Genomic DNA, 9,237 nt, shown 5'->3' on the forward strand with positions numbered 1-9,237 from the left:
CGGACTGTTAGTACGTGTTTACGCATGAGCTAAGAACTATGAAATGGTATTACATTATTTAAGAAATACTTGGTTGTCACGATCTTTAGAAGACTTGTTGACGTTATCGTACAATAGGTTGACCTAAAATATTTTATGTATTAATGCTAATTTTGCAAAGTAAGTTAATCCATCCGGATATGAGTTGATTCCCTAAATGCATTAATTAAATACTTGAAATAGTAGTAAGTTCCATCAAAGTAAACAACAAACTTGCATTTATAGAAGACGAAACTTTGTTTATAACAAATGGCGTTAGTTACATAGGCGTATTGTAGTTGTGGTACACATCTGGCTTTTTAATCAACAACACCAAGGACCTTACGAGAAGATTTGATAGACCATGTGAAGGATTCGTCGGAAAGATATACACATCATCTTACAAATATTTTCATTTACCAAAGATCTATCATTAAGCATGATAGATCTTTCATTAATCGTGACGGACAACTTGTTCATCAAACGTATCTACTATCGAAATTATTTGCGGTATCCACTGCATTTATGTCTTATTTCAAAGCTTATTTTACGTGCACACTCATGTTAACTGCGTGACTGACGTAATTACGCTATTCATTAAATTATTAATTTATAACAAGCTTTCATCTATTCAAAACTGCACCTACAGCTGAGCGTCGGCACCCGCTATGCGGTGCTCTTGTTAGCTTTTTGTAGCAGAACGATTCCGTTTCCGGTGTATACTTTTTGCTGTTAACTGAAATCGAACATTTTTGTTTAGGTTGGCATTCCCATTTTTTAGCTCCACTGGCCAAAGGCCAGCGGGGCTTATGTCATGGTCCTGTGTCCGTCGTGTGTGCGTCCGTGCGTGCGTGCGTTAACTTTTTCTTTAAACATCTTCTTCTCCTAAACTACTGGTCCAATTGTGATGAAATTTCTCAGGAATGTTCATGTGGTGAACCTCTTTCAAATTTGTTCAAATTATGCCCCTGGGGTCAAATTTGACCCTGCCCCAGGGGGTCAAAAAATTTAAAATTTGCTTATATAAGGCCTATTTTGTGCAAACTTTAAAAATCTTCTTGTCCATAACCATTGGGCCTAGGGCTACCAAATTTAGTATGTAGTGACATCTTATAGTCCCCTACCAAGTTTGTTCAAATTATGCCCCTGGGGTCAAATTTGACCCTGCCCAGGGGGGTCAAAAAATTGAAAATTTGCTTATATAAGGCCTATTTTGTGCAAACTTTAAAAATCTTCTTTTCTATAACTATTGGGCCTAGGGCTACCAAATTTGCTATGTAGTGACATCTTATAGTCCTCTACCAACTTTGTTCAAATTATGCCCCTGGGGTCAAATTTGACCCTGCCCCGTGGGGTTAAAAAATTGAAAATTTGCTTATATAAGGCCTATTTTGTGCAAACTTTAAAAATCTTCTTACAGTGATTCTGTGTATTTTGAACTTGTTCTAATCTGTACTTATCTATGCATGCTGCAACGGATTGGAATTCGTTAAATAGCTGCTTTTTATTATAAATGTTAAAACTGCACTATTGTTTCACAAACAAAGTTAGTATACTGTTTGCTGGAATAAAATATTCAATGTTTTTGATGCACATGCATAAACATAATTCAAAGATTTTTTAAAAAGTCATTTGCCTGCTCGATCAAAGTATCATGTCTTGCATTCTTTACTTTAAAACAAAACTCTACATAGCGATTATTCCCTCGTCTTTCCATGGTTAATATCAGGACGCGCTGTATCTGATCAAATGCTGACATAACGACCGGCACCAACCATAAACGAGACAATTAGGTTCTACAAGTCATTTATAACTCAAACGCGATGCTTTATAATCAATGGGTAGTCAATGTTATGGGAAAACATTCTATAAAAGTCGTGGTGTTACTGACTATAAGATCTAAGACGGCGTACACATTGTGAAACAGATATTTAACGCCTTATTTTCGACATGCAGTGTAGCCAATGTAATAGTTTCGGCGATCTTAAATCATTCTAGTGAGCACAATTGTACATCGAAAATTACTTTTATGTGGTATATTTATTGTTGTTGGTATAATGCGTACAACCTTTATACCATACTTTTGCTTTTTTGTTTTCATCTGTTCTTTGAAATTTGGGAATGCTGAATATGTGTTTAACACGTGTGCTGCTAATTTCAATTACAGATCAGGAACAAAGTCATTATTTGTCAATTTCTTTAACTGTTCCTGAGGACAAATACATTAGAGCATATGGCGGTTAGCGACTGTTTGTTGAATGACGTAAGCTAGTAAAATATCCATTGTATGTTTGCATACTGGTACAATTGCAAGTTTCCTTAAACACAATGTTTTTGGTAAAACTTCGATTTGTTCTTTGTTCGAAATCACATAGACCCAATAATTGACATTATAGGCATGTGTCGAAAGTATGTTCAAAGGAGTTGTTATTTAATCAATTATCACATATTTTCGCGTCATTTTAAAAATACGTGTGTCGAATGGACTGTTGGTGTATATTTCTTTTAGGGTTTGCAATTACATTTATTTATTTAGAGTGTGATTAAGTTATATATGAAACATGTACAACATGTTGTATGCAATAAAAACTAATGTGGGTCAGACACAGATAGACTGTAAACTACATATCTGGTCTTTTATAGCAGACAAACTACCAGTTGTCGGTACAACAATATACAGAGCACGAAAATATTGACTAATAAAACGCATGGCTAAAGAGCGTGTTAACCAATCGCATCTGTCAATTGAGGATATTGTGAATTCTTAGAAACCCCAAACTCACATAACGAGAGAGACTGAAAACTGTTAAACATACATTAACACACACACACATCAAACATTTTAATAAATATAAACTTATCAATTTAACAAAGAAGGGACCTTGAAATTCTCGTGACTTAAACATAAATTCTTTGAGCAAAATATGTTATAAAAATAATGAGTTAATAATACCACTGCTTATATAGCACAGAGTGTTAATAGTTTGAAAACTACTACGAGAAATGTTGGAAAATATTAGGATTACACGACGAATGAAACTTGACACTTGTAAAGGGCTTCTTGTTTTACCATAATAACCAATAATAATGAAGATGAAACGTTAGAATTGAAATTACGCAAAATAACTGCGAAGCATAAATACTCAAAACTAGTTCACATTTAACTTTAGATTGTTTAAGCAAAATGTTTTTTTGTCCGTCATTGCATCAACACGCACACACAGCAACGATATGTTTATCATTGGGCGATAATAAACTGTTTGTCATACTTTGTTTTTGATCTTTTTCTTTTATATAAATCATAAAACATAAAATGCTTTTGATCACGGTGTATATGCATATCGGTGGCCTCTCTGTTAAAATGCTGCCTCTCTGTTCATTCTTGGCTGCCTCTCTGTTATATACAAAAAAATGGATGATCTACATTCACAAAACAGGTAAGTAAATATAAAATTAAAACCCGTAAACACATGTGTGCATAAAAAGAGGAGGTCCATGAGTTGAAGCATATATCCAGCTAAATGTTCACAGTATTCCGCAGGTCCAAACACTTATCACAACCTCTATCGAAGATGGAATGATGACGAGGTTGGTGGAACAATCGTGCATACATGCCACTTTAATGACTTTTTAACGTAGCTTTTCCCTAATATGTCAAATATCTAGTGTCATTGATATCATCTTTATGATCAAATCCTTATGTTCAATGTACGCTATATAGTAATTTTCATCAATTTTACTTAAAAAATGCCTACTTTTGCTTTCGTTGTGGCACGGGAAGCCTCTCGATCAGCTCACTTTTCTGGCACGGGTTGCCTATCTAGTCGTCGATTGACACTGGCATGGGAACACTCCGTTACATTTTAGGCCGTATAGCCGTTCCTCGCAACAATGGGAATGGTGTATGTTAAGCATCGCAATGATATAATGATTATCTTTATCATGAAATAAATTTATTTAAGCTGTCATAAAATTCAAGTTCAATATTGTTTTTATAATAGTTAATAAAAATATGCCATGTGTTGTCAAGATTATCTGCAGTATTTTGTTCTTCTAAAATCCAGCGCGATGTGCGACACTCAAATCTTGATTGTCGAGTGTCATATCGTGCTTCGCTACAATGTCACTCGACAATCTACTTGGCACTATCCGGATTCCGTATTTAACACGTGTTAAAATTATTAATTGTAAAAATTTAAAATGTCAGAATATTGTATGTAAATAACACTTTTAACGTAATTATTTGGACTAACGCTATCGGCTACATATTTTTGGTATCTAATTTATGTACATGTATAAATCCGTCAGTAATGAAAATCGCGTTGATAAATTGCTGAAATAATGAACACATATTGGTGTCATGTGTTTACAGTACATAATGCAAAAAACAAGATTCGTTAAAATGCCACGAGTTCATGGATTTTCTCGTGCAAGTCAAGTAACTTGTCGCCGGCTAGCCTCAGATTTATAAAAGGGCCCATTTTAAAACGTCCTTTGAAAACGGCTTTTTACAAGTGGATGAACCAGTCAATAAGTATCATGCCGTCCCTGTCCATGGACTCGGACTAGTTGCTTCCTAGTTCACTGAGCCCTGGTATCAAAGTTTATTCATTTTATATCAATGTTATCTTTCAATTTTCGCTAATAGCCAAAAGCACAAAATTGTGTTCATAAATATTAAAAAATGAAATATTTACAGCTAATAAAGGGCACAATACAAGATTCAATTGTAAAAGTCTAGCCTATAATAAGTCATATCCATTTGAGAATAGAACTTTCATATATCAAGCGGTTTAGTTTGATCTAATTTGCAATACTTGTTCAAATATTGACGGTTATTAACAAGAAATGTAATGGAGAGTGCTCCCATGCCAGTGTCAATCGACGACTAGATAGGCTTCCCGTGCCAGAAAAGTGAGCCGATCGAGAGGCTTCCCGTGCCACAACGAAAGCGAAAGTAGGCATTTTTTTAGTAAAATTGATGAAAATTACTATATAGCGTACATTGAACGTAAGGATTTGATGAACAAGATGATATCAATGACACAAGATATTTGAAATATTAGGGATAAGCTATGATAAAAAGTCATGAAAGTGGCATGTATGCACGATTGTTCCACCAACCTCGTCATCATTCCATCTTCGATAGAGGTTGTGATATGTGTTTGGACCTGTGAACATTTAGCTGGATATATGCTTCAACTCATGGATCTCCTCTTTTTACGCACACATGTGTTTACGGGTTTTAATTTTATATTTTCTTACCTGTTTTGTGAATATCGATCATCCATTTACCTGAATATAACAGAGAGGCAGCCGAGAATAAACAGAGAGGCAGCATTTTGACAGAGAGGCCACCGATATGCATCTACACCGTGTTGATGGCAAAAACAACATATAAACCGGTTGATACGTCGAAGATGTTTACTTTTGTAGAGTAAATAAAAGTTATTGTCTGAAATAGAGAATAACCAGATGATCGATTTAGACAAAGAGTCGTGCTAATTTTATTAAAATACTTTGCTTCGAACATCAACATATGAATATATTTACACAAAGCCTTTGAATTTGAAAAACTTTAGCATCGAGTGACAACCAATGAGCAAATTCAATTTAATACAACCAATTAAATATTGTTTTAAATTCATTTATCTAATTTCAAATCGAGATGAAAATCATCAATAAATGCCCCTGAAAGAAATGAACGATGGTGGATTCTAATCATTTTTTTACAATTAATTAATATGCAAAGCAATAACATCGACTTGCATTTATTGTCTAATCGAGTGCATACAAGTGCGCCAGCGCAGCTACTACCCCAAGCTACTAAAAATTAAATGGCGACTGAACGACATTACTCATAAAGAAACTAATTTTACTCCTATTGAAAACAAATGATCTGCTTTATATAATAATAATTCCCGCAAGCGAAGGCGTTTTTTCATGTTATTCAATTTTGCTGTGTTGTACAACGATCTTGAGGAAACAAATGAATCAACAACATAGCAGCGGCAAATGTGCACACGTATTGTTGTAGATTTCAAGTGTTAAAACTATGAGCAATAGTTAAATATATATTTATGTTAATTTGAACTACATATTATAAAGATTGATTAAATATCTATTTTGCATTATGTATGGCCCTGATGTATTTTTTTTTATCCCAGTTCTTTCTTTATAATATTTATGTAGTTAAAACGTAATAATAGAGTTATCATAATATGATGTGACACAAATGAGGGCATTGTTTAATTATAACTTTGCGAGAAATATGTTTAAAATGTTTTTCGTGCACTAGAAAAATGAAATAAACGAGCAACATTAAACATAAGCAATTTTATTAACAGAGCATTCAAAAGAAAACAGATTGTGGGATTGCAATATTATATATCAATTAAATGTATAATGAAAACATTGCGAAAGCATCGGGCAAAGGTTTGGATTTATTACCGGTCGATTTAGAACAAACATATCGTTAACAAAATACGACCAGGTGTTTCGAGTGTGACAGCACATAGTTGGATGCCAGAATGGATGGCGATGTACTCCATGCAGCTATGTAATAGCTGCATGCCTTTTTGAGTCTTTAAGACTTAAACTGCTTGAAATAACACGAGTTCGCTCGCAAAATGGAAACACACTTGTATTGGGAATGACATATCTTAATTAGAAAATGTGCTCACTAAAGAATGTACACATTGAATGAAATGAATAAACAATACTACAATTACTATCGCTCATATAACATAGTTTTATAGAGTATGTGTTGATACATGTTCATTTTTGTTGGTTTAAATAAAGGCTTGATCCTGACCAATGATAGAAATCTGATTTTTCAACATTTGCCTTCACTGGTAATATGTCAGGACCATGTGACACAATCCAAGTGTTGAAGGTCGCTTTCATTAAGTATATTCTTTTGATTAAAACTGTCTCTGAAATTTGAAGGATGATCCATAGAAATGACAGTATTTTCTTTACATTGATGCCCTATTATTGTCGCATTCAATATTGCAACTCATGTCTTTTAACATCATTCAACTTTTTTCATTTTATGTTGCGGTTTTCATTGTTTCTTAAAGATGCTTGACGCATATGTCTTACCGCTTAAAAATGTATTCTTACATTATGTATTTGGTCAGGAATTTTAATTTCAATTTTTAAAGGAGGCAACATGAGAAAATCTGCGAGAATGTTCAAACATCTTTTAATATTGTAAGTTATGTCATAAACGTTTGAAAGATCAACGGAAACATGTTATATGCTTAAAAGAAGATGGAGAATGAACTGTGTTAGCAGAACAATTGTTTTTGAAAAGTAAAATCATTTTGAGAAAAATTGTAAACGTACGTAGAGCACCAAGGATGTTTAGGAAACACATTTACGGCATTTCCTCGTAAATATTAAGATATAAAAACTGCGACTGTTTAATGTCAATTTACTTAGACATCTAACCGTATGCTATCATTTGTCCCAATCAGTATTTGTGCAGTAGACATACCACAATCTTTGCTTCATACTACATGCGCAGACAACAAAGAAAAATGATGGAACAAACATTTAATGACGTTCAAGATGCAGTTTGCATCATTTGACACCGTTGACGTTGCTCCATGTGGCCACATATATCCTTGTAGCATGTTCTCTTATTGGTAAACTCTTATATATACATATTTGTTTAAATATTAATTGTTTATCTTTTTCATCAGAAAGATTCCGTTTCCGGTTTATATTTATTGCTGTTAACTGAAATCGAACATATTTGTTTGAGATTGGCATTCCCGGGTTTTCTGTATCATCGCGTATCATTGATCGTCACATATATCGAAATTCTTACGTTAAGCAATATATTAAACAAAAGGCAATACAGTTATTATATAAGGAATCGCATTTTCCTTAAAATCGAATGACACCCTTTTTACATCATGCCTAAAGCTTTATGTTTCTTTTTAACCGTGATTCTGTGTAGTTTCAAATTAAGTTCCTAATCTTTACTTCCCATGCATGCTGCAAAGAATTTTCATTTGTAAAAAAGCTGCTTTGTCTACAATAATGTTAATACTTCACTATTTGTTCACAAGCTTAAAGTAATTATACTGTTTTGTTGGCAACAAATATTCAATGTTTTTGATGCGCTTTTATATACATAATTCAAACAATTCATTTTTAATTATTCTTCGCCTTCTCGAACAAAATATCATATGTTGCATTCATTACTTTAAAACATAACTCTACATCGCGAGTATTCCCTCGTCTATCCGTGGTTAACATCAGGACGCCCTGTATCTGATCATATCGATCAGCCCCAACCATAAACAAGACACTTATGTTCTACAAGTCATTTATAACTCAAACGCGATGCCCTATGATCAATGGATAATCAATGTTACGTGGAAACATTCTATAATAGTTGTGACTTGACTGACTTTTAGGTTTTAGGTGTTATAAGGCGTACACATTGTAAAACAGTGTACCTTCTTTTGGTAAATTTATTATTGTTTGTATAATGCAAACAACCTTAACACCATACTTTTGCTTTTGCTTTTGTGTATTTATCCGTTCTTTAACATTTGGGGATGCTGAATATGTGTTTAATTCCTGATCTGTAATTATAATTACAGATCAGGAAGGAACACAGCCATTATTTGTCGATTTCTTTAACTGTTCCTGAGGACAAGTACATAAGTGCATATGGCGTTAGCGACTGTTTGTTGAATGACGTAAACTAGTAAAATATCAATTGTATATTTGCACAACTTGTACAATTGCTAGCTGCCATAAACACAATGTATTTGTTAAAACTTCGATTAGTTCTGTGTTCGAAATAACATATACCCACTAATTGACGTTATAGGCATGTGTTGAAAGTATGCAAGAGAGTTGTTATTTAATCAATCATCAATTTATTTCGCGTCATTTTAAATATAGGTGTGTCGAATGGAATGTTGATGTATACTTCTTTCAGGGTTGGCAAATATTTATTTAGACTTGAGTGTGATTAAGATATATATGAAGCATGTACACAATCCAATATGCAATAAAACTAATGTGGGTCAGACACAGAGAGACTGTAACCTACAAATCTGGTATTTTATACCAGACAAATTACCAGTTGTCGGTACAACAATATACAGAGCACGAAATTATCGACTCATAAAACGCATGGTTAAAGAGCGTGTAAACCAATCGCATCTGTCAATTGAAGAAATTGTGAATTCT

Source organism: Dreissena polymorpha, chromosome 4, assembly GCF_020536995.1.
Source record: "Dreissena polymorpha isolate Duluth1 chromosome 4, UMN_Dpol_1.0, whole genome shotgun sequence".
NCBI classification, from domain to species: domain Eukaryota; kingdom Metazoa; phylum Mollusca; class Bivalvia; order Myida; family Dreissenidae; genus Dreissena; species Dreissena polymorpha.